This window comes from Xenopus laevis, chromosome 6L, assembly GCF_017654675.1.
Source record: "Xenopus laevis strain J_2021 chromosome 6L, Xenopus_laevis_v10.1, whole genome shotgun sequence".
Classification (NCBI taxonomy): Eukaryota; Metazoa; Chordata; class Amphibia; order Anura; family Pipidae; genus Xenopus; species Xenopus laevis.
The window spans coordinates 156,452,495-156,474,580 of record NC_054381.1 but is presented as its reverse complement, the minus strand read 5'-3'; the positions used below and the strand labels follow the sequence as shown (position 1 = coordinate 156,474,580).

The 22,086-nt window shown below is 37.0% G+C and overlaps 1 long non-coding RNA gene across 1 annotated transcript in view; it reads left to right on the top strand.

Moving 5' to 3' along the window:
* LOC121394898 overlaps positions 1-22,086 on the top strand; it is a 127,314-nt gene that overhangs the window by 96,686 nt on the left and 8,542 nt on the right. The window contains exon 2 of the long non-coding RNA XR_005962076.1: positions 10,604-10,699. This is a non-coding gene — a long non-coding RNA (uncharacterized LOC121394898). The remainder of the gene's footprint in view (positions 1-10,603; positions 10,700-22,086) is intronic.

Genomic DNA, 22,086 nt, shown 5'->3' with positions numbered 1-22,086 from the left:
AACTTCTCCAGTGGATGTCCTCCAATTTACTAAGAGCACAAGAACACATTTTTGAGAAAATATTTTTTTTTAGGTTCAGGATGGTGAACTTCAATTATAAATATTATCAACATTAACCCCTCCATGCTAATTTTCCACATATGCCATTCCTTCTCTAGAGAATGTTCCCCTCTACTATTGTGTGCAGAAATAATACACAGAGATTTAATGCCGGGAGAAATTCAACCACATTTCTCTTGAAAAAGCATATTTACGAGTTTCAGGATATATGAGAGGTGATGTGAAAATACACCTGGCGAATTGAGATGAAGAGAAAATTCACACTTTCGTAAATGTGCCCCAATGAGCTTTATGAAGACTTTAAAAGGGTAACAAAAGGGATGTTTATAGAAAGTTTTAAATATCTGAAAACAATATTTTACTTTTTATAGCTAATAAACTTTTATTTCAATTTCCTTTGTGAGTTGTATATTTATCTTGAACTTGTGAAGTGATAATTTATCTTGTTTTCAAAATGCCAAGACAAAACAGCCCTTGAAGATGATCCTCCATTCCTGTCCTATTATACATGCCAAACCAAGCTTTAATTGGCTTGATGAATGAAACTAAATATGCCAAATAGCTTTTCACAGAATGTCAAAACATGGGGAGAAGGATGCGTCTTTATCCAATAAAACTAGCAGGTAAGTATTGGTGTAAACATTTCTAATTACATCACACACATATTTAAGGAATAAAAGCTTAACCTGATTTATTAGTCTGTAGTACGGCAAGCTGGAGGTATGAACTTTGTTTCAGACATAGGGATTTTTCACATGAATGTTCCAATTGCAGCTGGTATTGGATCTGCTGTTTTTGAATAATGGGCTATTGCAATATCTCTGAAACCATGAGGCTTCTTTGTAATTAATATGAGCTTTTGCTCCCTCTTAAAATTCATGGAGACTTTCTAAACAGAATGAAGTGCATTTAGTTACAAGGGTACACTATCTCTTTAATTTCGCTTTCAATTCTCTGTGTTTTTTTTAACTCACAAAACAGTGTTTTCCTACAAATACAACATAATGGTGGGAATTATGTGTCGCTAAATGCACAAAACATTCATTCAAAAACACATGGGCTGGTATTATGGGCGAATTTATTCGTCAGGCGCGAATTTGCGCGTTTCGCCGCCAGCGAATAAATTTGCGAAACGCCCGCAAAAATTCGCGGCAAAAATTCGCCGGCGTCAAAAAAATGTTTCCGAAAAAACTGACGCCGGCGCCAAAAATGGGCGCCGGCGTTGAAAAAACGGGCGCCGGCGTCAAAAACGGGCCATTTCGCGAATTTCGCGCAAATTCACGCACTGAACTATGGATTTTTTCAGGATTCCAAGCCTTTCAGCAGGATTTGGATTACTCCAAATCCAAGAGCCTGGCTGAAATGAATCTGAACCCAGTGTCGGACTTCAAAATAGTGTGCCCTAGGCCAGCCATCTCCTACATCCCTCAAGCCCCCCCGTGTGCATTACAATTACCTTCCTCATTTGCACGGCTTGCTCACTACTTCCTAAAAACGCCCTCAGCACTAAAGACTAGACACAGATGATAACAAATAAAAAAAACAGTCCACATATCAGACATGTCTAGTCCCCAGTGGTCTGGGTATCTGTAGGAAGTAAAAATTATAGATGGGCCTGGGCCTTTGTGGCTTTTCCAACAAATACAGGCCTGTCTGAATCCATAAAATCATGTGTCACATGATTAGGAGATCAAAATGTTTTATTTCCCCTGCCATTCCCAAATTTGCATATGATAAGGGTTCACACTCAGTTTGGGATTAGGCAAAATCCTTCCTGAAAGATTTAGGATTTGGGTGAATCCCAGAAATAGGAATTCTGTACATCACTAGAATTTGAACACGAGTAAATTTTATAAATTCCATCAATTCATACAATGACTGCATTCATTTTTCTGCATAAATTTGACCAAATATCTTCTCCAGTTCTACACTGAAATAGTTCCAATTTCAACTGTTTATACTAAAACGGGAGTCCAAAAGACTTAAGGTGTAGTGATTAGTGATGGGCGAATTTCTCCCGTTTTGCTTTGCCGAAAAATTGGCAAAAAATTTGCAGAAAAATCATGAAATCGGAAAGTTCTTGAAAAAATCATGAAATTCTAACGTTTTCACCAAAAAATCGTGAAATTTGAACATTTTCACAAAATCAGAAATTGATGCCGGTGAACTTTCAGTGGCGAATTTTGTGATTAGTGATGGGCGAATTTCTCCCATTTCGATTCGCCGAAAAATTGGCGAAATTGGCGAAATGGCAAAACATTTGTGGAAAATTAGTGAAATCGGAAAATTCACTAAAAAAATCGTGAAATTCAAATGTTTTCACGAAAAAATTGTGAAATTCAAACGTTTTCACGAAAAAATCATGAAATTCGAACATTTTCACGAAAAATCTTGAAATTCTGAAATTCGCCGCAAATTCATGCCATGTCATGGAAAATTTGCAAAAATGACAAAATAATTGCCAAACCTATTGAACTCAATGCGATTATGGGCGTTTTTTTTTTTTTGTGTAAAATTTTAATTTTACTATACATTAGAGTCTATGGCCATTTTTTTACTGCAAAACACAACAAAATATTTCGCTCATCCGTACTGAGTCATTTCCAGTTCATCTAAACAATTATTGTACACTGATGAAAAGTGCAAATTAAAGGTAATTATATTTGCTTACTTTACAGCAGAGTTCCAGTAAATGAGTATTTATTTTTTTATGAAATAACTGCACTAGATAGACAATATATATTTGTCTTAAGAGTACAAGAAATTAGATTTTGTCTCCCAAGCAGATCTTGCAGTGTACTATATATAAAGTTTAACAACCAATGTCCAAACAAAGGTAATACATTCTACCAAGAAATACCTTTCTTGTCATTGTGGCCGGGTGACTTACATTTTAAAAGCTATGTGACTGCTAGGTGCTATGTTTCTTATAAAATTAATGGTATATTTCAAAGTAGAGAAGAAAGCTAAAAATACAAGGTAGTGTCTCTACCAGGAACATGAAATAATTCATTGTTTGTGTGTATGTGCTTCATAAAAGACTAAAAGCCAAATGTGATTCTTGTTCAGCAGCAACACTGTATAGTATAACCCTTCAGAATGAATAAAGATCAGATAATAGGTTATAATATTTTATAATATAATATTTATAATGCTTTGTTTTCTTTGATGGATTCTGTACCAAAATTCAGTGACCTTCCACAAATTCATATTTTTATTTGAGATGCAGAAAATTAGCTGTGATTTATAAAAATTGTATTTTCTTTACAAAAATAGTAAAAAACTTGGGGGCAAATTCACTAAGCGCCGAAGCGCCGAACGCTAGTGTCAATTCGCTAGCGTTGGGCATTTTCGTTACTTCGCAAATTCACTAACGAACGCTGGCGTAGATTCGCTAGTGTTACTTCGCACCCTTACGCCTGGCGAATTTTCGCTACGGACGTAACTACGCAAATTCACTAACGCGCGCAGTGTACTGAACGCTACCTTTTACGCTAGACTTCCTTCGCCACCTCAGACCAGGCGAAGCGCAATAGAGTAGATAGGGATTGCTTCCAAAAAAGTTCACATTTTTTCAAAGTCCCAAAAAACGCTGGCGTGTTTTCTATATTATGGGTGATAGGCTGAAAAAGATCGAGAATTTTTTTGGGGCTCCCCTCCTTCCCCCCTACATTTCCTAACTCATGGCAACTTAACTATACAGTGGGCACATGTGTAGGGCAAAAAAAAAAATATTTGATGTTTTGAAGGTTTCCCAGGCATTTGTAGTGATTCTACGTATTCCTCCATTGAAATTTGAATTTGGCGCCGTATGCAAATTAACCTTCGCTAGCGTAACTTCGCTTCACTTAGCGAATCAACGCTAGCGCAACTTCGCAACCTTACGCTACCCCTGTGTGCAACTTCGGAGTTTAGTGAATTTGCGGAGCGCTGGCGAAACTACGCCTGGCGAAGTGTGGCGAAGCGCGGCGAAGTTGCGCCTGGCGCAACTACGAATCTTAGTGAATTTGCCCCATGGAGTGGAGTTAAACATACATTTTCCTATGGCCCTCTCAGTAATACAGAGTGTACCAATTTTTAAAGAGTGGTTGTCTAAAATCACAGGTGAGTCCAGGAGGATCCTAAGGCCCTGGTTCCCTCAAAATACATTGGAGATCTCTTGAAGCTATACTTGGATGCGGTAACATGAGATAGGTCATCAAAATATTTTGATTAACTGTTGTAAAGTGAGTTTAGAGTTCAAACATGTACATTTACATGGGCCAGTGCTTGTCTTGCTCTTTATTCTGATGAATAAAGTTTCTTCAATTCAAGTACCTGCCTGCCTGTGTTCCAACTCAGCTTCTTGTTGATCATTAGTAAACCCTAATACGAACCAGGGGCCTCTGTGATACAGTTGTAGCCCTTTACTATAAATCTCAGACAACCTGAAAAAGAGTTAAGGTGCCATAGACGTAACAACTCCGATCTTTCTTGAAAAAGATCTTTCCAAGAAAGTTCGTTCGTTTCAATACACACGTGTCAAGCTGAATTGTCAGATAAACAGCTAGAAACAATAGAATTCTACCTGTATCTGACGATTTAGCACTAACATCGGCCGATGTTTGTGTGCCTTCAAAGGCACAATCAAAATTTTTCCACCATACACGCACTGAATATCTTACGAAAATGTGTTTTGTACAATATTATCTGTGCATCTATGGCCACCTTTAGGCTGGAAGACCTTATGTAAAGCACTTATTGCTCACTATAATTAGGAAATCTTCTAAAAATCATCCCTCTTCTGATAATGTAGATTATCCTGTGCTTCACCATGTTTTACTTCTGTCATGATTTCTATGGTCCAGTTTTTCTTTCCAAATTACACTGTTTACACTGCAAATAATTTATGATTTATGCTACCATATAAAATCTTATTCTTGTACCAAGTGTTTTTTTTAATTGTAATTGGTTTTTCAGAAATAACCAGCACTTCCCAAACAGACTGCTTTCAGATAAGCTACTGTTTCTCCAGCTCAATGTAACTGAGTCACAGTCGAACTTGGATTTTTACTATTGAGTGCTATTATCATATGTACCAAGGAGCTGTTTTCTTGTATCAGGGAACTGTCATCTGGTTACCTTCCCATTGGTCGACTGACGGGCTGCTAAGGGGGAATGGGAGGGGGTAATATCACTGCAACTTGCAGCACAGCAGTAAAGAGTGACTGAAGCTACAAGTCACATGACTGAGGGGCACCTAGTAAACTTACTGTCTAACCCCATGTAAGATTTCTAAATTAAATATAAAAACTATTTTTATCTTTTGAAAAAAACATGTTTTCCCATGACAGAATCCCTTTAATATTTAATATAAAACAGAGTGCAAGGCATAGAGCTTCATTTTATTTGCAAAAGAAAGACACAAGAGCTCATCTATGTCTGCAGGTCTGCAGGTGCGGAGGTGCAACTTGAACTTCTTCCTGCAGTGAGGTGAAGCTAAAACCACTGTTATTGAAGGTACTTGCATCCAAATGAACTCTTAGCATTTCTGTATAGTTGTGTTCAGCAAAATCAGTCCTTCCTGCCTTCCATTCAAAATAGCGGGCAGCTGCAGCTATTAATGCAGGTTGTTAAAAGGAACCCTGAATCTACTGCCTGGTCAGTAGGTGGCAGTAGCTCCATGGATCCCTCAACGCCGCAGTGTATTTGCGCATAACCTGGTGCAAACTTTACTTGCACAGCAAACACTTAAATAGTATTCAGCACAACTGGTCCGATTTGCAATGAAGTGCACTCGCAATTGTGTCCGACGCAACTGTGATAATTATTGTGATACATTTTGCCAATCAAATTGCCTTATTGTATTGTGTCAGATGCAACTGTGATAATTACTGTGATACATTTTGCCAAGCAAATTGCCTTATTTTACCCACAATGTTGCTACATTGTAGAAAAAAACCATGGCAATTGTGTTCGAAATTGCACTTTGAACACTGCGTTAAGGTAGGGGAATGTGCCCTACAATGTTTGGGGGCACATACTCAATTATCCATAAGACGAGGAAAACCCTGCAATATTGCATCTTGCCTCTACAAAATTTCCCTGCACAATCCCAAAGCCACAGCAGCCAGTGACCATAATGATCCATACTGCATCCATACGACTATTATACACCAATGTCAACACACATCTATGGTAAATTATCCAGCTCACCCTTTAGGACTACATCACACAAGTGAATTGTAGCTTAATACATTAGTGGCTGCCAGCACACTTCATTTGGGTGGACAACCTGTGATACAAAGTAGAGATCACAAAAATTCTAAATGTCAGTCTTATGTTGTTTAATAACTGTCAGACACCTCCATCTGTTGGTAAATTACATCTATCCGGATCCCACCAACAGCCAAAGGATTTCAGTTGTACTTCAGCAACACCTGGATCATCACTGTTTAGGCAACTTTGATATAAGCAGTTGTATCTCATGCTGCAAAGCCACCAATTTTCCTGCATTTCTCCGGGTTCCCTTCAACTAACCTCTGTCACAGCACAAATTGGGTGAAATACTAAAAAGGGTAAAGTTTGCAGATATCTGTAAAGCTCATTCCCAAACGGATTCCACGTTTAAACTATTTTCACAGGCATTACGCTATTTTGTGTTCATTTGGTCCCCTGCGGCGTTTATCTGAGAACCCATATCATTTTGCACAAAGCACCATCACATTTCTTGAGTGGATTGTGCAACATATTCATCATGTTAATGTTCTCCAACCTGGCTCGCCAAGGACTCCACTTTTCTTTTTATTACGAGTTTATGGAAACAAGTTACTGCTATTGAGTTCTCGGCAGGAACAGCCGTGTGAGTCATGTTATTATTTCCATATTCTGAATGTGTATCAGCCAAACAGTTTGGTGAAAGTACTGAAAGACAATATCCATAAAATAAAAAAATTCTACCCGTCAGTATTAGTTTTTCACATCTTGATTTTATATATTCATATTGTTTGGAATTATCTTATAATCATTTTCTAAACCATCTTGGTTTGCCTTTAGTTACACATATTATGCGGAATGCAGGATAGATAATCCCGAGCTCCCAATATTCTTTGAGAAGAGCTGTAATATTTGAATAGCTCTGTGGTGGATTTGCATTGTCTCGTGTGCGCTGTGTACTATTTGGGTATTAAAATAATTACGAACTACAGTGAAATACAAGCTTATGAATCAGAATCTGGGTACTTAGTGGCATGTTAAGAAATGATCAACAGCCTCCCAGATGTCATCAAAAAGACCCGTCAAGCCTTTTGGTTAGTTGTTCATAAGTGAAAGATTCCTGCGGTTTTATTTATTGTTTTATTAGTTAATAATCAGTCTCAGTGTGTGTTTCTCCTACATTGCCTAAATAGAAATACCATATTTATAGCTCCACTTCATTTTTATACAAGTAATGAGTATTAATAAGAGTTCATTAATATTAAATTCATTCATTTCAAGAATTTGTTAGTTATGCCTCAGATAGAGTTTTTACACTGCCCAGTCAACTGACAAAGATGCCACTTCAACATACATAAACAGTTCTTGACTTGAATTCTGTGCTTCTTACTTTGTGGCAAAAGTTTTGGGAAGGTCCATAAGGGCAGAATGTGTTTGCTGAGATACTGTAGGAGTGGAAGAACTTTTACTGGCCTGCACAAAACCCTGATCTCAGTTCAACTGAAGACCTATGGAAAGAACAGAAACACCCATGTGAGCCAGGCCAGATCACCCACATCAGTGCCCATCATTTTACTTATGAATAGGAATTCCCACCACCAACATCAGGTGGAAAGCCTTCCTAGAAGAGTAGGGTAATGGATGTTTTAGAATTAAAAGAAAACGAACTTCATATTAATGAACTTTGTTTTGAAATTAAATGTTGGTAAGACCGGTGACTCCATACTTTATTTATGAAGTGTAAAAACCATGAAAACCTCCAATACAAAACTTTGCCAGTTAAAAGTTGTCAAGGTCCTATAGAAGTCATTGGGAGCTGTGGTTATCCACTCTAAATGGATTCGGACTTTTAGAGGTTTTGAAAAATAAAATTAATTAGGAATTGTCAGTAAAACTAATTTTTAGAGGACTTCAAGGTATTCTTTTTTAGCAGATTGTTAAGCATAGTTTTCCATTCCTACTTTTTTTAATTCAGATTTTTTAATAATTCTCATGACATTCATAGTTTTAGGGGCAGATTTACTACTGGAGTGAATAGTTTGAATACAAAAATATTCGTATTTCAAAGTAATTTTTTTGGTACTTCGACCATTGAATTGGTCAAATGAGATCGAATTTGATTGAATCGAATGATTCGAAGTAAAAATCATTTGATCATTCGACCATTCGATAATCGAAGTGCTGTCTCTTTAAAAAAAAACTTTGACTTCCAAATCAAATTAAAGCTACCGAAGTGCAATGTTAGCCTATGGGGACCTTCCGTAGCACTTTTCTGAGTTTTCCTTCGATCGATCGCTTAAAATCGTTCTATTCGAAGGATCTTATCTTTCGTTTGAACGATTTTTATTAGATCGTTCGATCAAACCTTTTGCGCAAAAATCCTTCAAATTCGATATTCGAATTTGAAGGATTTTACTTCAAGGGTCAAATTAATTTTTTAACCCTCGAAATTCGACCCTTGATAAATCTGCCCCTTAGAGTTTGTGAGTTTAGTTCTGGTTTCAGAAAACTCTAAAACCTCTAAAATCCGACCTTTGATAAATAAGCCCTGTGTATAATTGACTAAATAATACAAAACCATCCCAGGCTTCTCTAACTATTTTGCCTGAAATGTGAAATGCTATTTTAGTAGATGATAGATAGATAGATAGATAGAAAGATGACAGATAGATAGATAGATAGATAGATAATAGATAGATAGATAGATGATAGATAGATAGATAGATAGATAGATAGATAGATAGAGGGAGAGATAGATAGATAGATAGATAGATAGATAGATAGATAGATAGACTGTCGTTTTCTCACTCACATAAGTATTACTTCTGCTATAAATTTGATAGATCAAAAGAGATTTTTAATGTAAGACCAAACTCCCACTGTGACTTCTTCAACAAAGTTTTCTGCATTCTCGATTTCTTTGAGTTCTCAGCAGCATTTTCAGTGCCAAAAATCAAAAGCAATAACACAGTTTATAGATTACCTCCCTTCTGCTTCTTAAGGCCTCCCCCAGCAGGGCATATTTCTGCAATATTGGGAAGAGAGGTTTTTTTTTAATAGCACTTACATTTATATTAATGTGACTGCAGCAAAGAAAACAAGTAGTGCTCATGCAGAGAATCAAGATGATCTGTTGAATATGTTACAATATGTGATCCTTCTCTATCTTCCTTATGCATATCGCCTTTTAATTACAGTACATTTATATTATTTTTTTTTTTTTGTAATTTGTGTACTTATTACCCATACTTTAATATTCTGTAGGCCCACATGTAAAGTAATACCAACACATTCCTTCAATTGGTAGGAACATGAAAGTATTGTTTGTAAACAAAGGCTGCTATCTTCAAGATCAAGTCCTATAACTCACATTGGTATGTTGGTGGCACAGTTCTTCAATGGGCTAGAATACTTTAGATTTGTTCTTTACCTACAGAAGGCTCCTATGATGTCCAAGCCCAGCATGACCAAAACAGTAGCTTGCTCTACTCAACAGTGCAATGCTAGATGGAGGGGTAAGCTGTGGGCAACATGGGGCATATTTGTAAAGAAACAAGAATGCATCCTTCGATTACAAGTAATATTAGCATGTTTCTACTGAATATAAGAACATGGCAGTATCATTAGTTTGAGGCAACAAGGTGCTAGTGTTACCACAGTGTTTGGGGACAATTTTGATCCATTCTATTACTGGTATATGTTCTTAAAGGGGAAGGAAACCTAGTCGGCGCAAACCCCCCTCCCGTTTGTTGCCCACCCTCCCTCCTCCCCCCTGGCCTACCCGTCCCGCTGGGCAAATGCCCCTAACTTGTTACTTACCCTTCTGCGCAGGTCCAGTCCAGGGAGTTCACCGACGACATCTTTTTCCACGCGATCTTCTTCCTGCTGTGAACATCGTTTTGGCGCATGCGCAGTAGGATCATTTCGCCAGTACGCATGCGCGTGACTTTTGGCGCATGCGCAGTAGATCCGTACCGGCGAAATGATCCTACTGCGCATGCGCCAAAACGATGTTCACAGCAGGAAGAAGATCGCGTGGAAAAAGATGTCATCGGTGAACTCCCTGGACTGGACCTGCGCAGAAGGGTAAGTAACAAGTTAGGGGCATTTACCCAGCGGGACGGGTAGGCCAGGGGGGAGGAGGGAGGGTGGGCAACAAACGGGAAGGGGGGTGGGGGGTTTGCGCTGACTAGGTTTCCTTCCCCTTTAAGGCTGCTCAGGTTGGTCAGATGACAATTGCGCACCAGTTCCATAGTTCAGGGCCATTGCATGACATTCACCTTATTATTCTTGAGTCAATTAATTGTTTCATTAATAAACTTTAACTCTAGATTCATTTGTTTTGCAGTATTGTGTGCTGTAAGCCTACAGCAGAAGCTGGAACCTGAAGTTGAAGAATGGATGGTCCAAAATACTGCAAGAGAACCAATATCAACCCAAAGCTGTAGGTTCATCAATTGGTCCCCTCTGATGCCCCTTCTGCCCTATGATAAACCAAGACTTGCTGAAATTCATTTAACTGAACACTAGAAGGGTAACATTTATTTTGAGCAATACTGTATGTGTTCAACCCCAATCAAATACCCCCCCATAGCTGTCAGCTGAATGTGTTTCATTTCTCTGTTTCCTCAGAGCAGAAATAACCAGTAAATCTGAAGGCTTAAGGGGGTGAGTGAAATTCACAGTCAGTAAAAAAAAAAAATCATCATTGTTTTGACATTACTTTGCAGAACACTCAAAAACGGCTGTCAAAACGGTACAAAGCCTAGAGACAATATAACGTGAAGCTTCTCATTGAGAATGAAATATATTGTACCTGAATATTTACTTCCTAATAATGCACTCATTTCCCATTAAAGATCAGATTAGAAAACAAGAACACAAACACTTGTTTACATGCTTCCACAGAAAAAAAGGTGCAAAAGAAAACCCCTAACTGAAATAAAATATATCGTAATGATGCAAGTACAAACATCTATACTTTTTATGGGTAACTGTCACAATTAAATACTTGTTTGCTGTCAGACAAATTGCTATATCATTACAATTAATAGAACCCTTCATTTTGAGGACAGTTGTATAAAGTGAATGGATAAATAAACAGAAAAACATGTTCTTTCTAAACAAGGTAACAGCCACCAGTGCTTTAAGGTATTGCCTCCAGTCATTCTATAAGGTTATAAGTTGATGATTTTTAGGCTTGAACCTGCACATTTCCCTGGATAACGCATAGAATCCTCTGTAATTGAGTGTTATAGTGCACTGGGAGTTGTAAATTAGAACTGTAGGGACCCATACGATTAGTACCCTTCCTATGGCTGTAAAATCCTTACACTTCCTTATTTCTCTAGTTACTGGGGAAAAGCTCATGTATTCATTTATTCATTTACATAACTCTATCATTGGCTCATAGGCTTATGACCACTTCCTGCAGCACTTTAATAAAGTGTTTGGTTAGTGGTGGATCTCTCTCTTTGGTCTTCAGTTGTTGACCCAGCTGGATGTGCTCCTGGGATCAATAAGGCCCCAGTAAAGCTGGGGCCCAGTCAGTGACAGGTTATATATTGTTACAGTGCTTTCTAGGAAAGTGAGTTAGAGGGATTAGATAGAGCGAGCAGCCTGTGCTCCAACAATGATTAATAGCAGGGAGTAGCTCTCCCCTAGCCACTACTTTGCATAAGTGAAGAGGTCACCATTTTGAAGAGGGATTCGGGCATAGTCTTGTTCCTGATCCATTTTTCTGTGTGGGATCTGGAACACATGGGGCATTGAAATCCTAGGGATGACCCTTCAACTTTTCCTAGCTATCTCTACATGGTGCCATTCATGCTGACTCAACTTTTCTGAAATGTATCACTTTCTGCTGCACTGAGAGTATCAACCCTGTGGAACATTGTCTTCAACAATAAAATCTGTTCTGCTTGTTTGCTGCAAGAACATCCGGCGTTCCTATTTTTTTTTTTTTTTAAACACTGTAGTCTAAGTGAGTTGTAGTTCAACTACTTCTCCCCTTCATACTTTATACATAGCGAAGACACATTCCTGTGTGTTCAGTGTAACCCATGCTCTATTGCTTTCAGCTGGACATAGCCTATTTTAGCTTAAAATAGCATTACAGATCCATCAGGACCCAAGTTTGAGGTGGAACTAAAGTTACAGGCTTCAATGATCAATAATGACCCCTTTTTTAGTTGTACCATTATATTTTGTATTCTAGATTAGAGAAGCCTAGACACTCCTACACTTACCTACATATACTGTAAATGTAAGTGTTGGTGCTCCACAGGTAATGCTCACCAGTGGGTGTTATGGTCTTGTTCCTTAAGTTTCTTCCTTTGAGAACCAACATGGCTGTTCTCTGCATAGTAGGAGAGCACAATTGTTGCCCTTGGCAGATAAATATAGATTTGGGATTATAGATAAATGTTGGGGCAACCATAAAACATCATTGGAAGCAAATTTCTATCGAAGAAGTTGGAGCAACTCCTGCCTGTAGAGTTTAGGTCCCTTTGGAGGTTCATAGATCAAACTACTATGCAAGGAAGAGTGCACCCTTTCTGATAATTGAATTGAACTGTATTTAATTTTACCTTTAATCTCTCCCTATTAAGTTCTGCTTACTTTTACTTTATAGTTTCTTCATAACCACCTTATTTCACTTCTCCTCCAATGTATTCATATACAGTATTATGTCTACCTTATTAGAGACCACTTTGTATATTGTGAGATATCTAAGTACAATCAGAAGAAGCTTAGTTTAATATCAGAGTACAATAAATCTAAGGATATTTCATGGTTATGAAAGAAGAGGATAAGAACAAAGTAGAGTCATTGGAGTAGTAGAGGTTAGGATGGAGCAGTAAAAATATCAAGCAGAACAAAAACAGAAAAACTGATGGGGCTGCACCTATGAAACAGAACTGTCATTCAATCTATAGTATTTAAGTGGGAAGAACATGGGATTTGGGACATTACAGCCCCACTAATATCAGCATAACTTACACAGTAGTTATTAGCAAATGTAGAGTATGTTATACATCACGCGGAGCATTGTTTTTGCATTCATATTAGGACCATTTACATGTATTGTCACATGACTAATAACCTATGAAAAAAAGCATTGGTTGAAATTAAAGATGAAAATCTAATTTTGTTGGGTCTTACCAAAGCTCCAATATTATTGAACTACTTGTTCCCAGTTAGGCTTTGTAAATCTCTTTCAAGATACAGTAAATTAGCATGCCTCATCTAATCAAGTTGCCTATATGGTTTATATTTTTTAAGAAATGTTTTCTATGTATCTCTGATAATTAATGGTAATTATAAGTAGAACACTTTGACCTGATTATAATTTTTTAAATTGTAAACATGTAAATACCACGGTGCTTCAAGGCTTAAATATTTATGCTGATAATCTACTAACCTCCATTTACCCCAGCACCAACCGAATATTGTAAAAATTTGCTCTTTTGCTAAGGTATTCTTTCTATGAATTATACAGTATGTCAGGGGGAGCCAGGCATCAGCTTCAGTGGTTGATATATAAAAAGTTGCATCCAGATACAAATCTTGACAGTCTCATATATCACCAGGTTAAGCTGTCTCAGATAAGAGTTGTTGGTATGACTGTGGCTGGCAGTGCCATCTGTTAGTTGAAACTGAATGTGAATAAATGACTTGAATCTTAAGAATTCTCTGAACTGAAAAGAAATTCATTTTAAAGTGGAGCTCATTCAGACATTATGTCTGCAACACTATGCTTTGGGTGCACTGCTGATGTGTCTCTAGAATTTCATCTGTTTGTGCCTTGCTCCAAATGTATAGTTATATATCAAATAAGTCTGGAAATGGAAAATTCTGTTAAAGTTAAATTATACATTATTATTTACACAAATCTGTTAAAATTGCTAAACATCTAGATTCTTGTATTAATTCATGTATAATTGAATTGACAAATGTAACTGAATTTTCTGTTTTATATCTACTGCAGATTTGGGACTTATTATTCGAAAACCAATTACTGTATCCAGAATGCTCTGAATTACGGGAAGGCCATCTCATATCTCTTATAGATTGCATTATAATCAAAAAACTCAAATGTTTAAAAATTGTTTTGTTAGTCTCTGTAATATTGAAACAGTACTTTGTTCTCAGATAAGATTCATTTCATCCTTATTGGAGGCAAACTAATACTATTGGGGTCATTTAACATTTAAAATATTAAGTAGAATAAAAGTATGGAGAACCAAATTACAGAAAGACCCCATATCTAGAAAACCCCAGGTCCCGAGCATTCTGGACAACAGGTCCCATACCTATAATAATAGTAAAGAGTGAATCTATAAATTATTATTTGCCTCTTGCTTTGTTGTCCCTGGCTCCTAGGAAGGGCCAAGTAACTATCTTTATTCCTACATTTTTATAAAAAACTTCTGGCCACAGAACAGAATTCTCTAAGCAGAGAAACTTTTTAAGAATTTATTTTTATTTCAGGAAATTCATTTACAGATGATTGTAGCTAGTTGGCTGAAATGGCCAGAAGGTTGTGCTGTTGTATAAAATCCATTATATTTGCGGTTTCAAAACTCCCTAGTAAGCTAGTAAACATTTTATATTGGTGCTTGTTTAAGATTAAAACTAGGAATGACTAATGTGGCCAAAATTTCGTAATTTCGGTACTTTGCCGATTTACTATTGGTCGATGGCGTTACTTCACTAGCGAAGGAGATAGACCCTTGCAGTACTTCACTTCCTAACGCCTGGCGAATTTGCGCTCAGGCAAATGGACGTAACTGTGCAAATTCACTAAGATGCCAGACTTGCCTTCACCACCTCAGACCAGACGAAGTGCAATAAAGTACATAGGAGTTCCTCAAAAAATAGTTGAAAATAATTCACTAAAATCCAAAGTTGCGTCCAGGGCTCCGAACGATGGTGAAGTTGCGCTAGTGTTACTGCGCCAAGCAAAGTTGCGCTAGCGTTGCCTAATTAGCATATGGCGGGAAGTTAAAGTTCAATGGTTGTATATGTTGCAGAAATTATTACACTATACAAGCCCGGGAATCCTTAATAATAGAAAATAACGTTTCTTTTTATTATAAGTCCATCAAGTTCAACCCCTCCAAATGAAAACCCAGCCCCATACACACACCCCTCCCTACTTTTAATTAAATTCTATATACACATACCTATACTAACTATAGAGTTTAGTATCACAATAGCCTTTGATATTATGTCTGTCCAAGAAATCATCCAAGTCCCTCTTATAGTCATTAACTGAATCAGCATCACAACATCACTCGGCAGTGCATTCCACAACCTCACTGTCCTGACTGTGAAGAACCCCCTACGTTGCTTCAAATGAAAGTTCTTTTCTTCTAGTCTGAAGGGGAGGCCTCTGGTACGGTGATCCACTTTATGGGTAAAAAGGTCCCCTGCTATTTGTCTATAATGTCCTCTAATGTACTTGTAAAGTCTAATCATGTCCCCTCACAAGCGCCTTTCTTCCAGAGAAAACAACCCCAACCATGACAGTCTCCCCTCATAATTTAACTCTTCCCTCCCTCTAACCAGTTTAGTTGCACTTAGTCTCTGCACTCTCTCCAGCTCATTTATATCCCAATTAAGGACTGGAGTCCAAAGCTGCCCCCATACTCCAGATGAGGCCTCACCAGGGACCTATAAAGAGGCATAATTATGTTTTCATCCCTTGAGTTAATGCCCTTTTTTATACAAGAACTTTATTTGCTTTAGTAGCCACAGAATGACACTGCCCAGAATTAGACAACGTGTTATCTACAAAGACCCTAGATCGTTCTCATTTAAGGAAACTCCCAACACACTGACATTTAGTGTATAACTTGCATTTATATTATTTTTGCCAAAGTGCATAACCTGCATTTAAAGTGCATAACCTTGCATTTTAACCTTACATATTATTATAGTTTTCTTATTATTCTCAAAGTCATTCCACCGCTGCTAAAGACACAGAGAACCTCTCATGTTATTTGTGCTACGAGACAACAAAATAATTGAACCTGTCTGCTTCTGAGTTCTGCACCTGTTCTCTCCTGTTATTATCGGTATTTAAATAGTGAGCAAGCACAGCAAGCAGCCCTATTTGTATTGTTTGAAAGTGCAAATGTTTCCACCACCTTAATCAATTCTTTCTGGTTACTGTGACAGAATGTATTTGTAAAAAGTGCAATAATTATGCATGAGTTAGTGGGTCAATCCTAATTAATGACAAATGAATCTGTTAGTCTTTAACCTTTTGACTGATAAGGGCATGAAGGAAATGTTTTTTCAGCAGTTGCTCTGTGGCTGCCACACAAATTACATTTTTTTTCATTGCATTTTTGCACATGGATTTCAATATTACATACAATCAGAAGACTGCTTCATGGGGGGGGGGCAAAGCAGGGCTACTGCAATGTATGCCATAAACAAGGAGTAGGAATCATACAGTAAATACCTGCTGGTGAAAAATAATGAGACTTCTGTCTTTCTATACAGAAGTTATTCTTGCGAAGTGACACACTAGATACCATTCTAGTTCATTCATTTTAGGAAGAAGTAGTCTATGCCAAGAGTCAATGAAGCCAATTTTTAGCCTTCCATCATCCCTCTACTTCCCTGTCTTCTCTCCATGGGGTAGATTTACTAAAGGGTGAAGTGACAAACACTGGCGACAATTTGCCATCATGAACACAATTAGGCACTTTGCCAATTTACTAACGGGCACAGGCGTCCATTAGCTAGCGAAGGAGATAGACGCTACTGTTGATTTACACTCTAATGCCAGGCGACACTTTGCTCTGGCGAATGGACGTTACTCCACAAATTCCCTAAGATGCGGATTTTACTGAACGTTTTCTCTTTCACCAGACTTTGTCAGCTCAGACCAGGCGAAGTGCATAGAACTTCATAATTTTTAATGGAAAATCTTCAAAGTCCAAAAGACGCTGGCGACTTTTCATTTTTCAGGGTGATAGGCTGCAAAAGGCATAAATGTCCCCCATACATTTTATAACATATCAAACATTATTTTATACTGGGCTCATGTGTAGGCCATTAAAACAACTCTATTGACTTTATTAAGGTTCCCTGGACTTGTGTAGTTATCAGTGTTAATGTAATGTATTAGCTGCAATATGTATCATACAGACCTCATACCTCCAGTCATCTCCAGTCATCTTTAAATTTCCTGCAATATGTGAAGACCTCTAACGAAGTTGCGCTAGGCAGAATTGAAAGCTTTGATTTGCTCGCACTGCCAGCATCCTTGCCTGGGACGAAACTCCACAACTTAGTAAATTTGCATTGTCTCAGCGAATTTTCGCCTGGCGAAATTTTCAACGCATAGTGGGTTATTTATCAAGGTTCGAATTTATCTCAATATCGGCTGCTACAAACTCCGAACTCGGGTTTTTAACGCTTATTTATTATTACATTTTCCCGAAAATCACCCGAAAGCTCTGAAAACATTGGGAAATTGCCCGAAATCCCAGACACAACCAAAAATCAATGGTACTTTTCCCATTGACTTTTATGCAACCTCAACACGTTTGAGATGCTGTGTCATTTTAGCCCTCGGGGTTTAATAAATTCCGAAAAATTCATGATTTTTTAAAAAGCCTATTATAACATGAAAAATCACGAATTTTCGGGGAACTTTGGGAATTCGGAGCTTAGTAAATAACCCCCATAATAAATGTACCCCTATATGTCATATATAACTCTAAGTGGTCTTTTTACTAATATTTAGATAAATTTTTCTCGCGAAATGGTGAAATATTTGTGAATAAATTGTAAAACTCGAAAATTGACTCCCGCGTCTAATTTTGGACACGCGTCTGAAAAGTCACGCTTCAATTTTGAAGATGGCATTAAAGTCAGTGGGCATCTGAATAGTATTGCTGCGTGGCAATTTTGAAGCAAGCGGCATTTCGGACGCACGTACAAATTTTTTTGATGCCGGCAAACTTTTGTGGGCGATTTGCGAATTTATTCGCCGGTGGCAAAACGCGGAAATTAAATAAATTCGCCCTTCACTAGCCCTTTCATCTCCTCTCCTCTATTATTTTTTATATCTTATACTAAAAACTGTTATTTAATGGCATTTCTGACTGTCTTGTGATGCCTTTCCCAGTGCACTTTACGGCACCATTATACATGCTTGGATACTGTATAAAAAATAAATCTTGCTAGCTGTGACTGACACTGAGGATAAAGAAAACAAGATACTTTCCTGTAGGGAATTCATATAGATTATTCTAGACAATTAATAATTAATTTGAACTTCTAATATTGATCATTTCATTATAAAGAGCCTGCAGTAATGGAGTAACCATAATCAGTTAACGGGTTAAAAATCAATATATTATTTTAAAAAAACCTCAATTGGACAAAAACAGAAGGTTTGATGGACCAATTAATTAAATGTAGTTTTTTCATTTATACTCCAGTCACTGTTTGTTTCCATCACTTATTCAAGATTACAGTGATTTCAATAAAGACAAATAAACTGATTCATACTCTTATAACCAGTGTGTACATGTTTGTTTAAGTCTCAAGTCCACACAACCAAATTTCACTGGGGTTTAAAAGGGACATTAGAAGGACATATCCAGACACTTAACTTACATTCACCCTGTTTATACTTATATATTTATTATGTACATTGTAATTCATTATACCCTTTTTTTTTTAACAAATAAAGGTTTTTTTTTTAGTAATAATTGGTGTGTGGGCAGCCATCTCAGGTCATTGTGTCTTGTCACGTGTTTTCAGAAAGAACCAGCACTTCACAATGGAACTCTTTTCAGATAAGCTACTGTTTCCCCTACTTATTGTAACTGGAGGAGTCTCAACTTGTGTTACTCGGACTTGGATTTTTACTACTGAGTGTTGTTCTTATATCTACCACTAGGTGGGCATGGGAGCATTTTTAGCAATGCAGGTGTCAGCTATTTTTCCTGTTCATTGTACTGTTGATAGGCTGCTAAGGGAAAAGGGAGGGGGGATGTTATCACTCCATCAGTACAGCAGTAAAGATTGAATTAACTTTATCATAGCACAAGTCACGTGACTGAGGGAATCTGGGAAACTAACAACATGTCTAGCCCCATGTCAGATTTCAAAATTAAATACAAAATAATATGTTTGAGCTTTTGGAAAATGGATTTTAATGCAGGATTCTGCTAAATCAACACGATTAACTGATGCATTTTGTAAAAAAAACTGTAGTATACCTTGGGGTACTTTAGAGCCAAATGCCTTGAATTAGAAGTTTAAAATGCAAATATTCCAGAAACCGATAAAATAGAAAAATAATGTAAATTGCAAAAGTGCTCAGAGAGCACCGTGACTTATTTAGATCAATTCATTTTTTGAGTTTAGATCCCATTTAAATTGAGGCTACTGTGTCTAAACAAACTGCATTCAATTTAGCCCTCAGTATTTCTGACGAAAGTTGCCTAATGAAAAAGCACTGGAAAACTATTTTATATGTAAATAAATACATCAAGTTTATGATGGAAAATGCATAAGATGCTAAAACATGACTCAAGTCCTACTTTTATTACAGTTTTGTTTTTTCCGCAACAAACAGATTTTTTTATTGTTATTTTGCCTAATAATGCCAGAAACTAGTATGTCCAAAGAATTTCTTTTTCATTGTTTAATTTTCTTTAATAAATTGACTAAAAATTATGAAAACAGTAACTTATCAAACATTAGGGATGTTTATTATAAAGAGAGTTTATAAATAGCAAATTAAAAATATACAGATAGTATCGTGACCATTTATAAATGTGTCCTTTGATCACTATGATCACTATGATCGCTTTTAGTGATTGCTTTTTGATCACTCCTCCCGAAAATGAGCCCATTTTGTTTTCTAACTTATTTCACCTAAAAGACAAAGATCAAATGGGTCATAGACCTCTCATTCAGCGTTGGCAAGTTCAGGAAAAGGAAAGGATTTCAAAAACAATATAGTTCATGTGTGAAACTAGTAATGAGCAACGGGAAATCGTTCTCAAGTCTTTTAGGGAGCTGCTTAAGCTATTTTAAGAACTCACAGTACAGAATTTTGAAACCATTTATATTATATAGATACAGTAGTTAAACCATTTATTCAAGGAAAACTTTATGACAAATTCAGAAAAAAATAAATTTTTAATTTTAAAATCAAATATTTAAAATTCGCCGGTGTCAAAAAAAAAAGTTGCTGTGTCCAAAAAAAACGGACGCTGGCGTCAAAAAAACGGACGCCGGCGCCGTTTCGCGAATTCCCCCATCACTAGTCATTTCACTCACAGTACAGAATTTTGAAGCCATTTATATTATATAGATACAGTAGTTAAACAATTTATTCAAGGAAAACTTTATGCCAAATTCAGAAAAAATCTATTGAAAGTAATAGTCCTGAATAAGGTTTTTTTTTTTTTTTGCACACTCCTTTAAAATAGGATCATACTCAGGTAAACAGGACAACTACCTGCTGATGATATAGCAAACCTGAGAACCCTCTGCTGAGAGAGACTGGGAAACCTAAGACATAGTTCCTCTACCAATTCTCACTCTCAAATCTCACTAGGAAATAAAATATTGATCCCATATAGTGATGGGCGAATTTGCGCCCGTTTTTGACGCCGGCGCACGTTTTTTCGACGCCAGCGCCCGTTTTTGACGAATTTTTTCCGCGAATTTTCGCGGTAGTTTTGCGAATTTATTCGCCTGCCGTGAATCGCGCAAATTCGCCGCAAATTCGCGCCTGGCGAATAAATTCGCCCATCACTAATCCCATATATTTTTTAGTCCTCCTGTCAGGATGCAACAATAGTGCACAGTATCTGAAATACTAATAGCAGTCAAGTGCTCTAAATGTATTTATACTGTACATTTTGTTTGCTTATATATTTATAAAGCTGAGGCATATACAATTCAGTACTTTTATGGGGACACATAGTTATGAAACAGTTTTGTTACGGGAAAAAAAGACATTTCAGCACTGATTGCACTGAATGGGCTGATTATGCATTTCCTTGTTGTACTCTTAGGGGTAGGTGAATTAATAACTGAGATAAAATTTTTCAACAATTTGCATAAATTGCATCCAACAAATCGTGATAGTGTTTTTTCCATGTTTTGTCTGTGATTGTCTTGAGAATACATTATTCAAAATGTTTCTTAAATATGAAAACTACATTAAAAAATATTTTTTTTGTGATAACCTTATTTCCATGATCAATAAGTCATTCAAGGTTTTTCATGAATATGACAATCTTACTAAAACAAAAAACGTTAAGTCTAGCATTTTTTCTGGGATCAAGTTAAAATTAATAAATGTGCCCCTTGGAGGAATATTTGGAAAGTTTTGTTTCATATTGTGTTAAAATACAGCAAACATGGCCACCCTTAGGGGCAAATTTACTATGGGTCAAATATCGACCATCAAAGTTAAATCCTTCGACTTCGAATATCGAAGTCGAAGGATTTACCGCAGTTCAATCGATCAAATGATCGAAGAAAAAATCGTTTCATCGAACGATTAATTCATTCAAATCGAACAATTTGAAGGATTTTAATCCATCGATCGAAGGATTTTCCTTCGATCGGAAATTACTTAGAAAGCCTATGGGGACCTTTCCCATAGGCTAACATTGGTGCTCAGTAGGTTTTAGGTGGCAGTAGGTGGTCGAAGTTTTTTTAAAGAGACAGTACTTCGACTATCGAATGGTCGAATAGTTGAACGAGTTTTAGTTTGAATCGAAGTTGAAGTGGTAGTCGAAGGTTGAAGTAGCCAATTCGATGGTCGAAGTAGCC